General features: G+C 39.8%; 1 protein-coding gene across 5 annotated transcripts in view; it reads right to left on the reverse strand.

The window, feature by feature from the left end:
- Positions 1 to 17,929, reverse strand: part of LOC124130870 — a 37,421-nt gene that overhangs the window by 16,831 nt on the left and 2,661 nt on the right. Inside the window, exon 1 of one of the 5 annotated variants that reach the window (XM_046493909.2) lies at positions 17,519 to 17,578. The exons of 2 other annotated variants lie outside the window; for them this stretch is intronic. The gene's annotated coding sequence lies outside the window, so the exon portion shown is untranslated. Of the gene's footprint in view, positions 1 to 389; positions 612 to 6,338; positions 6,554 to 17,518; positions 17,579 to 17,929 lie in introns of those variants that run through there. 2 more of the 5 variants (XM_046493908.2, XM_048388454.1) reach the window with 2 other exon arrangements.

A 17,929-nucleotide genomic window follows, 5' to 3' on the forward strand; every position in this document is an offset into this window, starting at 1 on the left:
TCTCTTTGGAATAGATGTTTTATGCAATTGAGGTGGTATTTGTGTTATGAAGTATATATACTTGTGTTACTGTAATTAGTAAATTAATTACTTTTTTGCCAAAATGGCCGGGTTTTTTAATCCAAGAAATACGCAAAGACATCAAGTCTATTGCAATGAACAACAAAAATAATAAAACAAGGTAATGACATTATTTTAAATTTATTTATGCACATTTAGGTTTTTCATCCGATACATCAATTTGAAAATCAAATTAAATTAAATGTTGAAATCTATTTTTTGTCTATTTTTAGAGGGAGTAAATTTCATTTAATTCCAACAAAATATTTAGGGTGTGTCGAGAACTAAGACGAAAATTTCCAAGAACGATTAATTTATTATATATTTACATCTGTTTGTTTGTTGCTTTACGCCGCAGTGAGGAAAACCTCCAGCGACATCACGATGACCTGTACATGATCGAGTTTGGATCTGAAAAACAAGTGACTGGTATTATGAGCAACGTCAGACGCGAAGCTTGATGACACGCAATGCACCAAGTCACTGAGTCTGACCACCCGATCAATTTTGTCGCCTCTCACCTCAATAGAGAGCAGGGGACATATTGTCTTATCTACAGGAGAGGTGAGGTGAAATTGAGTTTAACGTCGCGTCCAAGATTATTGCACTTATATAGCGACGTGCATGCACGTGTGTGTTTGTGGCTGCTTGCAATATTCCAGACTGATGCCGAATTATAGTGCTAGTCCACTGAGATACCATGCCGCAGTTTAACATGAATACCCCACTCAGACACAGCATACTGACTCCGAGGCGACCAGTCCTTGTTTTAGCCCCTTAATGCCGAGCGCCAGACAGGGTAACAACAAGTACCATCTTTTAACGTCTTTTGGTGTGACGTGTTGGGTGCCCAAACAGTAATTGACTCAGTGGAGTTTTCAAAAGATTTTATGGTAGACATGTGGAGGACTTTTCCACATTTGACGCATAAGTGACATAAATGTCCGATGCAATTTCCTAACTTGACTCGCACAATGTGTTCCCGTGTTTTTTTAGGTGAACAATTGACTTGCCTTTGCATGTGTTTGCTCACCTTTTCACGAACATCTGCTACCAACACTACTTCATAGTGATTCATAAACACATACTCACGATACAGTCGGAATCGCAAAGCTTATAGCAGAGATAACTTGTGCTATCGAAAGGGTTTTGTCGCTTTTATTGTAGCAGGGCGTACTACAGATGACATCCTAGCCTTGTCAGCCAATTCCCCGAGGCAAGGCCTCGGACCTCGGATCAAAAGTCCGTGGTTCGAGTCTCATTATGGCTGCTACATACCTCCTATGATAATGTGTTATGAAATCCTACCTCTTTTGTTTGCATATGAAGTAGCATTTTTTTTCCATCTGCTAACCTTATATTTACCAGTTATAGTTTTATTCCTAAGAAAACTCCCATAAGAGGTTTGACTGAGGTTCACTTCATCCTTGAAGAAGTACTAGGTTTCAGCGTTTGGTACATACTAAAAAAAATTTATCGTGAGTGTTTAATTTTTTTCTCTCTGATATGTAAAGAGTGTAAAGTTTGAAAGCCAAAAAGCCGACGAGTCCTTGTTTTAGTCAATTAATCCCGAGCGACCAGGGCAGGGCATTCAATCCCACAGAGGGTTGCAGACTGGCTTTTCATGTCCTTCAGTGTCATACTACTATTGCTGTCATTAGTTTCGGTAACTATTTATCCAGCGCCATCACGACCACTCCCACAATCATATTAACAACAACCACCACTACCATGCCACGCGACAACTATTACAAACACTATCGCTACCACGACCACTCCCACATCCATAAACATCACCTTTACTGCGACCAAATCAACTCCCACTACAATCAACCAGAACTCATCAAGCCTGGGTGCAGAGCTGAGGGGATAGCATCTGTGACCTACATGACCAACGCAACTGCAATGGAAACTGAGTTAAATAATATGTGCACATTCGTGTGCCGCATACTGAACAACTGCCCCTTTATAAGAAACTTTTGTTGATAAAACTCAAATTTTGGCATAAATTATCATTCCAATATCTCGTAAGTGTTCGTTTATGAAACCATTAACTCAGAAACACCTTCATTTACCATAAAATTAATTATTTCAGCGCTTGTGTAGGTTAGGAATGGACATTTGTACAATTGGCGGCCATTTTGGACGCCATTTTGGATTTTGAGAGAGGGAGCTTATTGAGGCCGGGCATTGCAACTGATTATGTTTACAAATGATCCAGCAACCATGCCAAGTTTCATGCTTTCTAACCTCATCACGATCTTTCACCTAAGCAAACTGTTAAACCAGCTGCCTCTTAGGTCTAGTGGGTGGAGCATCTGCCCGGTCGCGTTATATCAAAATGCGTTAAAAGATGATACCTTGACGCTCAGCATTAAAGGGATGAAACAAGGACAGATCGGCTTGGAGTCAATATATTGTATACTTGGCCTGAATGGGATAAACATGTTAAACTACGGCAGGGAATCTCAGCCCTATAAAACCAGGAGTGCTTGCGTTCGATTTCACCGCCTCTGTGGTCTAGTGATAGAGCTTCCGCCCGGAGAGCGGAAGGTCCGGGGTTCGATTCCCGGCCGCGTCATATCAAAAGACGTTAAAGATGGTACATGTTGTTACCCTGTCTCGCGCTCGGTGTTGAGGCCTTAGATCAAGGACTGGTCGGCTCGGAGTGAGTATACTGTGTCTGAGTGGGGTATTTATGTGAAACTGCGGCACGGTCGGCTAGCACCACGCGCTCGGCATCAGTCCGGACTAGTACACGCAGCCACATACACACACACACGTGCATTCACGTCGCAAAATAAGTGCAATGATCGTGAACGCAACGTTACACTCTATTACACTTCACCTGCGTTCGATTTCAAAACACTGGACAACCAGATGAACCCGAGTTGACCATTGGCGAAATTTAACAACGGACTTATATTAATTATATTAATAAGTTCGTCGTTTAAACCAAGAAACATTCGATGACCAATGCTTGCACATAACTGATTTACGTCATATACTCTTGCCCCAGGTTGCCGATACCTTCTGAACCCCTGGGTTACGGTAATGGATAGCAGCCTCCAAGTGACGTCATCGTTAAGGTTAAATTCATTCATAAATTCAATCATGAATAAAATGTTTTAATGAATATAATTAGCTAGGTAATGATAGTACATCATGTATTTTGACATGCGTCCAGGAAATTGAACTTTCGATATTTGATTTATATACTTAGAATCAATAATGCAACTGTGATGATGAATTTGGGTCTCTGGTGTTCTACGAGTTATTTTGAGCTTCTTGACTTTTTAATGCTTTAAATAAAGGGACAATGGCAGCTTTGTCAAGCAATTGAACACGCGTTAACGTCTCATAGTTGTGTGGGGGCGGTCGGGTAGCCTGGTGGTTAAAGCGTTCGCTCGTCACGCCGAAGACCCGGGTTCGATTCCCGACATGGGTACATTGTGTGAAGCCCATTTCTGGTGTCCCCTGCCGTGATATTGCTGGGATATTGCTAAGAGCGGCGTAAAACCATACTCACTCTCTCACTCATAGTTATGTGTTATGGCACATGACTGATGTGTTTCTCCTGGCAGCCATTAATAACAAGGATGTATCATATGCATTTTTACCGCCTCCGTGGTCTGGTGGTAGAGCGGCCGGGGTTTGATCCCCGGCCGCGTCAAACCAAAAGACGCTAAAAGATGGTACTTGTTGTTACCCTGTCTGACGCTCGGCATTAAGGGGCTAAAACAAGGACTGGTTGGCTCGGAGTCAGTATACTGTGTCTGAGTGGGGTATTCATGTTAAACTGCGGCATGGTATCTCAGTGAGCTAGCACTATAAATCGGCATCAGTCCGGACTAGCACACACACACACACACACGCACGCACGCACGCACGCACGCACGCACGCACGCACACACACACACCTTTATTTCGAGTACCCTAACCCTGGTTAATTTCGGTTTATTCAGATCAACCCTGGATGTCAGAAATATGGTATTCTCGGTTAATTCAGGTCACTCACGTTGTAATATAGACGAACTGCTTATTCTCTGAAATTGTACAGTTTTGATAGAAACATATAACTCAATTTAAATTTAAAAGGAGCTCCAGTGAGATTGGAGATTCCGAACCTGAACCTGAGGAAAATCTAGACTTGCTTCAATTCGGCCTATTGCATTACAGGGGACTGGGAGAAAGGGAAAAGTATATCGTTCAGGGACTGTGAGACAGACTAGTTGTAATATTCCTTCCTTACAAATGTCCGTTCCAAATAGTAATCGTCCAGGGAGTGTCCGTAAAGCAGGGTGTCCAGGCTGACGAGGATTCACTGTATCGTAAACACATATCACAAACCCCAGCGCAGGGATATCTATGTCTGAAATTAAGCTGGTGACGTCACCAGACAGTCAGTATCCGTAACCTTTGGCCTTTAGATATAGCTTGACTCGTGAGGTCGTTCATCATTCACCTCACGTCACTGATTGCGTCAAGCACATAATGCCGAGTCGATACGGCTGGCGGCTGTGTCACCGATGATTGTGGGGTATTATGACTACAAAGATAGAGACATTGTCCCGCTAAACATTGTTATTTTACCAAGCTGATTTTTTCCTTGTCGGGTTTTGTTTTGCAATATAGCAAAGCTGGCCGTATCGACTACTCACGTCCATGATAATTTATCTGCGGTTCCGTCGGGAGAGGTTGGTTGGTTGGTTTGTTGGTTTAACGCCGCAATCAGCAATATTCCAGCTATATGACGGCGGTCTGTAAATAATCGTGTCTGGACCAGACAATCCAGTAATTGACATCACGAGCATCGATCCACGCAGTTGGGATACGATGACATGCATCAACCAAGTCAGCGAGCCAGACCACCCGATCCCGTTAGTCGCCTTTTGCGACAAGCATAGTCGCCTTTTACGGCAAGCATGGGTTGCTGAAGACCTATTCTCTCCCGGATCTTCACGGGTCCGTCGGGAGAGGGTTAGTATGGGTGGTGGTAGGCTTGGATGGTTCGGGTGGCGAGATTAATGGGGTGGATCTTTTTCTTTAAAGGTATAATTTGACCACTGGTCGGTGAATTAAATTGAGACAGAACAGTAAAATGTCATGACACTTCATGGATGACGTTCGTGATTATTGTTTTCGACTTTTTAAAAGTCTCCACATGTTAAATCTTTAGCGGCACTTTGAACAGTATCTAAGCTACATCGCAGTGTGCCCGACGTGGAGCATATTTTAGACGGTTTTCGCTTTGGTGAAACCTACGAGCGCGGAAATTGTGATTAGCGTGAATCTAGGATTCCAACCAGAATTAGCGGATCTTGGCACGGTTAATGGGCGCAACTGTGCACGCAAATTGCGACTCTTAGTTTACTTGGTCAACCGTGCACCCATTAAATAGAAAGGTGACAGGATTAATCATCATCATCATCATCATCATCATAATAACAATTTACCAAGAGAATTGTCATGTCGCTACATTATTATTACAACGGTATTTTGATCAGTTTGCACTCGAATTTCATTCTCAGCCCCCTTGGGAGTATACCAAATGAACTGCCGTGTGGGGTGCTGGTAAGTTTACATTACCCATCTCATCCTAACGGGTACCCACTCGCTGCCGGGTACCTAAAGGCATGTTTCGAACTAAGTCTACTGCCTAAGGAGACACCACATGTAATCTGTGTTTCCGTGTTGGGCAGAACCGAAGCGCTAGAAACTCTCAGGAGTCAAGCTTGCGCATGGTCACCAATCAGCCTCACCAATGTTGACTTGCCTTTGCATGTGTTTGTGACGGTCGCCACCGGTGGGGCAGGATACGCTCGCCTTTTCGCGAACAGCTGGTATCATCAAAATTTGATAGTGATTATTAAACACATGCTCATGATACAGTCGGAATCGTACAATCGAATTTTTATATAAAATAATTGCTTTTTGAAAACGACAAGGGTTTTGTCTCGTTTATTAACTTGGCCTGATTGAAAACCTGTATGCAGTACATAGGATAACCTGCCAACCCAAATGCCCATGGTAACTACAGTAGTGAGAACAACAGATTCGCTGGAATCATTCAGTGTTCATATTACCTAGGGGCGGTCGGATAGCCTAGTGGTTAAAGCGTTCGATCGTCACGCCGAATACCCGGGTTCGATTCCCGACATTGGGTACAATGTGTGAAGCCCATTTCTGGTGTCCCCCGCCGTGATATTGCAGGAATATTGCTAAAAGCGGCGTAAAACCAAACTCACTCTCTCACATATAACATTGTTTCAACTCACGAATTCTGTGTGTTTCCCTTCAATTTGTAGGCCTTCTACAGTCCAGTCTCCCTAAGCAATATATCCCAACGTCTTTAGCTTTTCGATTTCCTCTAAAGCAAATGCCATCAATCCTTTGATATCTGAACAACTGAAGTCCCGTTTTGACCTTAAACATGTCACCGAGGCCCCCCGGGAAGCTTTAAAGAAAAGCGTTCATGCAAATAGCGATGGCGTTTGTCGATCATAACGTGCAAAAGGCGATTATTTGCCATCTAATCGATATTTGATCAACAGTTTTGTTAGTGATCGATCAACAGGCCCGTCGTACCTGTAAACTGAAGATCAAAGGGCGCCGACACACTCTACGCAGGTGTAACTATATACCCTATATAAGAGTAGGTAAACACATATTTGTAAACAATAAGAACGCGGATCAATAGGGTTTAGAAATATGTTGATTTTCTGTGATTAGAAATATTTTGTCTGAGAGTAAGAAACCAAGCCATTGCACAGAGCATTGCTTTAGCATAAATGACAACCCGGGTATGCACTATGTTATGGAATTAATCTGTATTTAAAGTGAGTGAGTGAGTGAGTACGGTTAACGTTTACACCGCTTTTAGCAATATTCCCGCAATATCACGGCGGGGGACACCAGAAATAGGCTTAACACACTGTACCCATGTCGGGAATCGAACCCGGGTCTTCGGCGTGACAAGCGAAAGCTTTAACCACTAGGCTACCCGATCGCCCCTGTATTTAAAGAAGGGCAAGATAACTTTAGCTTGTTTTCTTCAGAAAACAGTTGCAGTGTCATTAAATCAGTTGAAATGATTGTATATTTGAAGATTTAAAACTTTTCATGTATGTGGTGTTGTTCATAGTAATTGCGTGTTCGGTATGTCTTTGTATGTATACTCAACAACAAAAGTTCCTGTGACACCAATATTTTAGTGTATTTTTCAAACAAGTAAAGTTTGGTTTTCAATATTGTAGTACATGTATGGAATCAACTCACAAAAACGCAACTGCTACAGAAAAGCATGCATTTCATGCAAAAGTTGACTTTTATGCAAGCCCCATGCATTTCACTACCCAAGAATGGGTATAAAAACCTGTGCGTTAACGGGATTCCATATGCATTGTTTAGCATCGTGCTGACAACAACCACTCAGAAAAAAAAAATAATTACGCAATTATTCAACATTACGAAAGGCCACGCCTGTCAGAAAACGAGCGTCTGCGAGCCATTGGTACGCTTGAAGCAGGATGGAGTCAACGTGATGTTGCAAGACAATTTAACGTCCACATAAACACCATTTGGTGTTTATGGCAACGTTGGCAACAGACGAATGCAGTCAGAGACAATCCTCGGAGTGGCAGGCCACGCGTTACCAATAATCGACAAGACAACGGGATTCGAACATCCCTGGCCTTCGACGAATATCTTCACAAACCGTACGTCGTCGCCTCAGATGTGCAGGGATTGTCGCCAGAAGACCCGCCAGAGGTCCCATTTTGACAGAAAACCACCGTCAAGCACGTCTACAGTTGTGCAGACAGCGTCTACGCTGGACGGCCATGCAGTGGGGACAAGTTCTATTCACCGACGTGTCTCGTTTTCACCTTAGCCACAGCGATGGACGGATTCGAGTGTACCGACGTCGAGGTGAACGTTACATCAATCATTGTGTCATGGAAGAAGATCGGTTCGGGGGTGGCAGCGTTATTGTATGGGGTGGGATGAGACGAAGATGTGTTGCTTGCATCGCAACCAGAGGTGGAGACACACGCTATTGATTTGACATTTTGGCATGTTCATGTTTTTTAAAATAAAATCACGCATTTTCTGAAGACAGCATTGCAAATTAAACCATTGAATACTTACATGAGTCTTTTACCTGTTGCAAACCGAAATTTGTTTCAGATTTGGTAAAAAACATAACTTTGCATTAAATCTTATTCAATGTCACAGGAACTTTTGTTGTTCAGTATATCTTAAGCGTTGTTATGTATGTGTACTTCGTTTTGGGTGTAGTTTGACGTCAGAATGTTAAACATATTTACAGTTTTATTTGCGTAACCTTATGCATGTTTGTTTTGTGTGCAAAACGTTTATTGCTGCGTGTGCGGCATTGTGTGATGTGAAACACTTTGTGCGTATGTGTTTGTTTACGTGAGAAATGGCGAGGTATAACCTGTTTGACAACTAGCCACTTTTCTTTCTAATATATCTTCGTATGATATTCATGAATAAGTAGAGTGTACTTTCCATTGAAGGGACCATGATAGATCTATTTTTTGTCATCAATTTATTCCGCACTTGTTTGCCACGGGCCTTTTTGTACGAACGAAATACAATTTAGGTGCAAACAGTATAAAATAAATTTCTTTGCTTTTCTTATCAACAAAATGCAGTTTTAACATAATTGCATATTATCCAAGTTGGAGTATTTATGTTCTTAAAGGGTTCGCATAAAACAATGACTTTGCTGCATTCACGTTGATGATAGGGTCTTGCGATGTCAGACAGAATATTTGGAAAGATGAAAACATTCGATTTTATGAAACTTTGGCTCAGATGGCTACAAGCTGGATAAATTAACAAAAAGTGAGATTCATTTTCGATATGGTTTAAGTTACAAACTTTAAATTTCTAAGTTCAAGAGGAATACTAAAATGTCGCCCACGTTCAATTTCCAAATTGTGAGAACTGAGGCGAAAACGGGTCAAATGTGGTCCTGAATTTATTTACAGTTACACTACACATACAGTAGAGTAGATCTATTACTACACCCATGATTGGATCAGTCTGCACTCGATATCATTCTCAGCTCCCCGAGGAGTATACAACCCAAGCTGCCTGTGAGGCGATAGAAGTTTAACAGCCAAATTATCTCATCCTACCGGGTACCCATAAACAAAGGCATATTTCGAAAAAAGTCACTTACCTAAAGAAACACCACATGTGTTCTACGTGCTTCAGTGTAGGACAGGACGCGTTCGAGCGGTCATTTCACATGATGAAACTAGTATGGCTTTTTAAGTAAATGACCAATGTTTCGAACTTTAAGAGGAAGTACGTACAATAAGGACTCTAACAGAACTTTGTTCCACCTGTGTTCTCTGTTTCATACATGTCTGCTTATAGTCAACTACGGTCAAAGACTTGCTTATTTTCAAATTAAAAAAATATTGTTAAAAACTCTAAAATCAGCTTTTTGACTCATTCCTGCCTTACCTCTACATATAGAATAATTATAAGTTAAAAACATGCAAGTGTTGAAAAGACAAATGGCTAATTATCATTCAAAATAATGTTTTGTGGTTGCTTAAAGCGCTTATACGATACAGGAAAGTTAAAGTAAAACTCAAGAAATATACACGTATACAGTTCAGTGTAAAACATTTGATTATTTTTGTAGAACCTCACTCTATCCTGCCCTCTATCTAGGAGTTGTGTGTACTTGTATATGCAACACATGTAATCGAGAGGAATTATGTACACAGCTATAAAAATAATTCGTGGGTATATTTATTCCTTACAGCCTTGCTTGTGGCTTTCGAACAAAAATAATGTGCGCAAAAACATTTACATACTATTCAAAAGAGGTTTCATGCTACCATAGTTAAGACGTCATGGCAGATTGACTATAGTAATATGAAAGAATCGGGTGTTCCTTAACATCTTTTAAGTAGTATATATTACGTTTTATATAAAAAAATGCTTTATGTTCGTAATACAAACGCTTAATAGTTTTACGTAAGGTTTTGTAATACACTTTTTTCCTTCACATATTCAGTTTAAGAAATATGCCCTTCGATAATTAATTTTGAATGTACACTTCACTCATGAAAAGTCATCAACAAGCGTATCCGATATTTTGTACACACGGACTCAAGAATCTCCACAGATATACATGTATATCTCGTGCCTTATTGGAAGAGTGAGTAATGTGCCACTCGCTGCTTATGCATATGCAGACTGGGTCTTGGTTGTATTTGCGCTGCATCACGTTTGTGTCGTGAAGAGCGTATTCTTTTCTCGATCATCTATTTCTATCGAAGAAACCCACTGGTCTGGATTTGGTGATGAAAGACAGAGCATAATGACGGGCAAATCTGGATTCGTACCACGATCTGCGGATCCTAGAACGAATAAGGGGCATAACTCTGGAGTTATTATCGGCTTAGGGTTTGAATGAAGAATCACGTCGCACCGTGAACATTGTCATTTACCAAGTCTACTCAACACAAAGGCTTACCGTTATACTTTCGTATTGCATTCTGTGAGCCTAGGGGAAATTGTTTTTGCACAGTAGCGTAGTGTTAATCTTGAATGAACCCACACGGAACTCATTTTATGAGGAGGATTAAATATATGAAGGTGTAAACGAAGAAATAAAAGACCCATGCCTTGTCAAGCTGTGTATTGTAACATATTTAGCACAGAGTCTAGTTAAGCGGTATTACATAGGCAGTATGTCAAGCTGAGAAGTAGCTGTGAGATTAATTCGTCTTTATCGGCCAGGCTAGAGCCTAGGTAGAGACACCTACGAAAAAAAGAACACTGTGTTCGAATGGACTATAACGTGTAAATGTTACGCTGACACTGCAGCGTAAATTCAACAGCATGAATCACTTTTTTGGTTGTCGAACTTTTATTGTTTACCGCATGTATTGCATGAAGTTTATGTATTGTAACGAGCATGATACAGCCTGTGTTAACCCATGTCACTTTGCCCCATATTTACCGTTATTACTAAAAATATTATGGAAACATTTTTGAGCGATGCTCTTGGGAGGATTTAACTTTTACATAGTACTGTGATGAAAAATTGGTGCTGATTTAGGGACATTTAGTAATTCTTAATTGCAGTATAATTCCCTATAACTATTTTCAATTACCGGTTTCAAATGGAGGTTTACAGTATATCTAGAAGACTAGTCCCTTAAGAACCATAAGATCTACAGCATATATCGATATCTCGATCTCCTGGATCTCAACAGTGCAACTCACTCACGACGTCCGCTCTCTCCAGCTTGAATAATGCGCTAAACAACATTCACTCTCATTCTAGTTTTCGAACTGCTTAAAAATAATCTTAGTCATTCGATTGTAAACTTATCACATGTTCGCAAATATATCTGTTGACATTGGTCGCAATGTATTTGAAAAATGAACTTTACACTTATCGAGCTAACGACTGATAGCGTGTCCTTGTTAAGGCAAATCCTACACAGTGAAACTGGTGAGACAGACAGTGTAATCATAATTCTCTTAGCCTCACGTCACAACAGAGCTATGTAAAATCAATGTTTTCGAATTAACGGGCAATGTGTTTACATGTGTATTTCCACAACAGAGCTATGTAAATTCAATGTTCTTAAATTGACGGCCAGTGTATCTGCATACGTGTGCGTTCGTGAAACGAAATTGATTATGATTTGTTTGTTCGTTTGTTTGTTGTTTAACGCCGCACTCAGCAATATTACAGCTATATGACGGCGGTCTGTAAATAATCGAATCTGGACCAGACAATCCAGTGATTAACGTCATGAGCATCGATCCACGCAATTGGGATAGGATGACATGCATGAACCAAGTCAGCGAGCCTGACGACCCGCCGATTATGAGCCAATATATATATATTTTGAACAATTATTGCGCAATAGTATTTATTTGCCATAGGGTTAGAAATAACTAGTTCATAAAAATCGAATGTGCACTAGTGCAAATATCATTTCACGCGCAACAGTGTATTGTTTTACCTCATCTGGAAGGCATTGTTGACGTCATTCGAACCTTATTGTGACGTTGGGTTGGATAAAGTCATGCTAGAAAAGACGTCATAGCTGAAGATTATTGACGTCATTCGACATTTGTGGTTTTCTAAGACGGCTGATTAGCTCAAAAAGTTGTAAAAAAATACTGTGTAATAAAAATCAAATACAGTTAAGTACGGTTATTACGAACTCAAAGGGAATACAAGAATTCTGACACTTGTTTCGTAAAACCAGTATGACACATTTGCTCATACAATAAACTATATTTATATTTTCAATATAATAGGTGAGTGAATGCAAATAAACGTCGTTCTGACATAGAACACGATTAACAGAGTACTTCCAATGAGATATACAGGAGATCATAAAACGAAAAGTATTAATTATGTGCCAAATTCTATTGCATGTACACATTTTCAGAAACGATATATTTGTTTCCCAATATAATGAGTGGGTGAGTGAGTGAGTTCAAATAAAACATCGTACTTACATAGGTTATAAAATATGTGAATACATCAAATCATACATTTTACGATATGAACCGTGGCACAAAAAGAAATGTGTTAAGTGCCAAAGTATATTTTTTTAAATTATTGAGAACAATACTTTTTTTCAAATATTTATCGAGTATATTTTTCGAATAAATCGATGGCGCGATAAAGCTGTTCCCAAAGAGCACATATTGATACATGCCCATGTTTAGATTTATGTTTCAATTTAGACGTCTTTTCCAGCTCAACCTATGTTGTTTTGGCATATTTATCTTCGTCATTAATGATCAGAAAGACTAAGTTTTAACCCCGCGTAAACAACGTTAATCAACAGCCCCGGCTATATGTGTTATCGACGCTGAAACTTATTGCCAGCCGTCGGTATGATGACAAGAGTGTGTGTCAAGGGGCGGTAACTGGTATACCGTGGTGCATGCACCTGTGATTCATTGAAACACGACTCTAATAGTAACACGGTCATATTTAAAGCAGTATTCTGTGTTTGTACTGCCCCGTAACACGGCTCTAATAGAAGCAGTATTCTGTGTTTGTACTGCCCCGAAACACGGCTCTAATAGAAGCAGTATTCTGTGTTTGTACTGCCCCGAAACACGGCTCTAATAGAAGCAGTATTCTGTGTTTGTACTGCCCCGTAACACGGCTCTAATAGAAGCAGTATTCTGTGTTTGTACTGCCCCGAAACACGGCTCTAATAGAAGCAGTATTCTGTGTTTGTACTGCCCCCGTAACACGGCTCTAATAGAAGCAGTATTCTGTGTTTGTACTGCCCCGAAACACGGCTCTAATAGAAGCAGTATTCTGTGTTTGTACTGCCCCGTAACACGGCTCTAATAGAAGCACATTCCATGAGGACACAGGAAAGTATAGTAAACTGCATATGCCATTAGAAACGGGAAAGTGTAAAAAATGCGCATACTATCAGGAAACAGGAAATTGTAAGAAACTGCCAACACCATTTGGGAACAAGAAAGCGTGACAACCTGCATGTTCCATTAGGAAACAGGAAAATGAAAGAAACTACAGATGCCATTAGAAATCTGGAAAGAGAAACCACCTGCATACGCCATTAGGAAAAGGAAAGTGTAAGAAACTGCATATAACATTAGGAAAGGGGAAAGTAAAAGAAACTGCATATAACACTAGGAAAGAGGAGTATAAGAAACTGCATAAAATATTAGGAAAGCGGGAAGTATAAGAAACTGCATATAACATTAGGAAAGTATAAGAAACTGCATATAACATTAGGAAAGCGGGAAGTATAAGAAACTGCATATAACATTAGGAAAGAGGAAGACATAACCTTGTTTCTACAAGAAAGTGTAGGAAACTGCAAATAACATTAGGAAACAGGAATGTATGACAAAATGCAAATACCATTAGGAAACAGGAAAGTGTGACAAACTGCAAATACCATTAGGAAACAGGAATGTATGACAAACTGCAAATACCATTAGGAAACAGGACTGTGTGACAAACTGCATATACAATTAGGAAACAGGAATGTATGACAAACTGCAAATACCATTAGGAAACAGGAATGTATGACAAACTGCAAATATCATTAGGAAACAGGAATGTATGACAAACTGCATATACCATTAGGAAACAGGAATGTATGACAAACTGCATATACAATTAGGAAACAGGAATGTATGACAAACTGCACATACCATTAGGAAACAGGAATGTATGACAAAATGCAAATACCATTAGGAAACAGGAATGTATAACAAACTGCATATACCATTAGGAAACAGGAATGTATGACAAACTGCAAATACCATTAGGAAACAGGAATGTATGACAAACTGCAAATCCCATAAGGAAACAGGAATGTATGACAAACTGCATATATCATTAGGAAACAGGAATGTATGACAAAATGCAAATACCATTAGGAAACAGGAAAGTGTGACAAACTGCAAATACCATTAGGAAACAGGAATGTATGACAAACTGCAAATACCATTAGGAAACAGGAATGTATGACAAACTGCAAATACCATTAGGAAACAGGAATGTATGACAAACTGCATATACCATTAGGAAACAGGAATGTATGACAAACTGCAAATACCATTAGGAAACAGGAAAGTGTGACAAACTGCAAATACCATAAGGAAACAGGAATGTATGACAAACTGCAAATACCATTAGGAAACAGGAATGTATGACAAACTGCAAATACCATTAGGAAACAGGAATGAATGACAAAATGCAAATACCATTAGGAAACAGGAAAGTGTGACAAACTGCAAATACCATTAGGAAACAGGAATGTATGACAAACTGCAAATACCATTAGGAAACAGGAATGTATGACAAACTGCACATACCATAAGGAAACAGGAATGTATGACAAACTGCAAATACCATTAGGAAACAGGAAAGTGTGACAAACTGCAAATACCATTAGGAAACAGGAATGTATGATAAACTGCAAATACCATTAGGAAACAGGAATGTATGACAAACTGCACATACCATAAGGAAACAGGAATGTATGACAAACTGCAAATACCATTAGGAAACAGGAATGTATGACAAACTGCACATACGATTAGGAAACAGGAATGTATGACAAACTGCAAATACCATTAGGAAACAGGAATGTATGACAAACTGCGTATACCATTAGAAAACAGGAAAGTGTGACAAACTGCAAATACGATAAGGAAACAGGAATGTATGACAAACTGCATATACCATTAGGAAACGGAAAGTGTTCGAAACTGCAAATACCATCAGGAAACAGGAAAGTGTGACAAACTGCAAATACCATAAGGAAACAGGAAAGTGTGACAAACTGCATATACCATTAGGAAACAGGAAAGTGTGACAAACTGCAAATACCATAAGGAAACAGGAATGTATGACAAACTGCATATATCATTAGGAAACAGGAATGTATGACAAACTGCATATACCATTAGGAAAAAGGAAAGTGTGACAAACTGCAAATACCATAAGGAAACAGGAATGTATGAGAAACTGCGTATACCATCAGAAAACAGGAAAGTGTGACAAATTTGAAATACGATAAGGAAACAGGAATGTATGACAAACTGCATATACCATAAGGAAACAGGAATGTATGACAAACTGCATATATCATTAGGAAACAGGAATGTATGACAAACTGCAAATATCATTAGGAAACAGGAATGTATGACAAACTGCATATACAATTAGGAAACAGGAATGTATGACAAACTGCAAATACCATAAGGAAACAGGAATGTATGACAAACTGCAAATACCATTAGGAAACAGGAATGTATGACAAACTGCATATACCATTAGGAAACAGGAATGTATAACAAACTGCAAATACCATTAGGAAACAGGAATGTATGACAAAATGCAAATACCATTAGGAAACAGGAATGTATGACAAACTGCATATACCATTAGGAAACAGGAATGTATGACAAACTGCAAATACCATTAGGAAACAGGAATGTATGACAACCGCAAATACTATAAGGAAACAGGAATGTATGACAAACTGCATATATCATTAGGAAACAGGAAAAAGTGACAAACTGCAAATACCATTAGGAAACAGGAAAGGAAAAGAAACTGCAAATACCATTAGGAAACAGGAATGTATGAGAAACTGCAAATGCCATTAGGAAACAGGAATGTATGACAAACTGCATATACCATTAGGAAACAGGAATGTATGACAAACTGCAAATACCATTAGGAAACAGGAATGTATGACAAACTGCAAATACCATTAGGAAACAGGAATGTATGACAAACTGCATATACCATTAGGAAACAGGAATGTATGTCAAACTGCAAATACCATAAGGAAACAGGAATGTGTGACAAACTGCATATATCATTAGGAAACAGGAAAGTGTGACAAACTGCAAATACCATTAGGAAACAGGAAAGCAAAAGAAACTGCAAATACCATTAGGAAACAGGAATGTATGACAAACTGCAAATACCATTAGGAAACAGGAATGTATGACAAACTGCAAATACCATTAGGAAACAGGAATGTATGACAAACTGCACATACCATTAGGAAACAGGAATGTATGACAAACTGCATATACCATTAGGAAACAGGAATGTATGACAAACTGCAAATACCATTAGGAAACAGGAATGTATGACAAACTGCAAATACCATTAGGAAACAGGAATGTATGACAAACTGCATATACCATAAGGAAACAGGAATGTATGACAAACTGCATATATCATTAGGAAACAGGAAAGTGTGACAAACTGCAAATACCATTAGGAAACAGGAAAGCAAAAGAAACTGCATACACCACTTGGAAACAGGGAGGCATAACATTGTTTCAGTGGAGTGCCTCCTTAACCCCTTTGAGTAGCAAACGTGACACACAGTACAAAGGTGAATACATGTTTTACAGCACTGAATGTAATGAGTGACATAAAAACTTAACGTTAGTCCTTATGTTTTCAAGGCAATGTTATCAAAGGCCCCTTAAAGGTACCTTATCGTGTGTACTATTTCTTGCTTGCCTCGGACATTCACCACCGTGACAGACCAAGGATCATAATCGTGACGTATCTATGATTCACACAGAAGATAAGCAGATCCTGGTACCGCTAAGGTGGTGAGGTGAAATTGGGTTTAACGTCGCGTCCAAGATTATTGCACTCATATAACGACGTGTATGCACGCGTGTGTGTGTGTGTGTGTGTGCGTGTGTGTGTGTGGGCGTGTGTGTGGCTTGTACTAGTCCGGACTGATGCCGTTTTGTAGTGCTAGATCACTGAGATACCATGCCGCAGTTGAACATGAATACCCCACTCACACACAGTATACCGACTCCGAGCCGACCAGTCCTTGTTTTAGCCCCTTGATGCCGAGCGACAGACAGGGTAACAACAAGTACCAACTTTTACCTTCTTTTGGTATGACGCAGCCGGGGATCGAACCCATGACCTTCCACTCTTCGGGCGGACGCTCTACCACTGGACCACGGAGGGGTGGTTCGGCTAAGGGATGAAACATTGCACTAAAGTAAATGCCATATTGTTTCATGTGTGTCACATTACATTTCAGCGTATTATTGTAGTAGTTGGTGTTGAGGGATTTATTGAATGGTGTTTTACTCCTTGAAGTTTTATTGGGACAGATCAACCTAAATTGGGAGGAAAGCTGGAGGTGATTGAGGTGATTGAGGTTTATCTGGGATTCGAAACAACGATCATTAAACCCTGGCACGCCCAAGGCACGCAACTCTGCAGGCTTTCATATCTCGATATCCTAATCTAATGTTTAATGTAGTATTTATGAATATTCATATTGAGGAT

This window comes from Haliotis rufescens, unplaced genomic scaffold (genome assembly GCF_023055435.1).
Source record: "Haliotis rufescens isolate VD_foot unplaced genomic scaffold, xgHalRufe1.0.p SCAF_10, whole genome shotgun sequence".
In the NCBI taxonomy this organism is placed as follows: domain Eukaryota; kingdom Metazoa; phylum Mollusca; class Gastropoda; order Lepetellida; family Haliotidae; genus Haliotis; species Haliotis rufescens.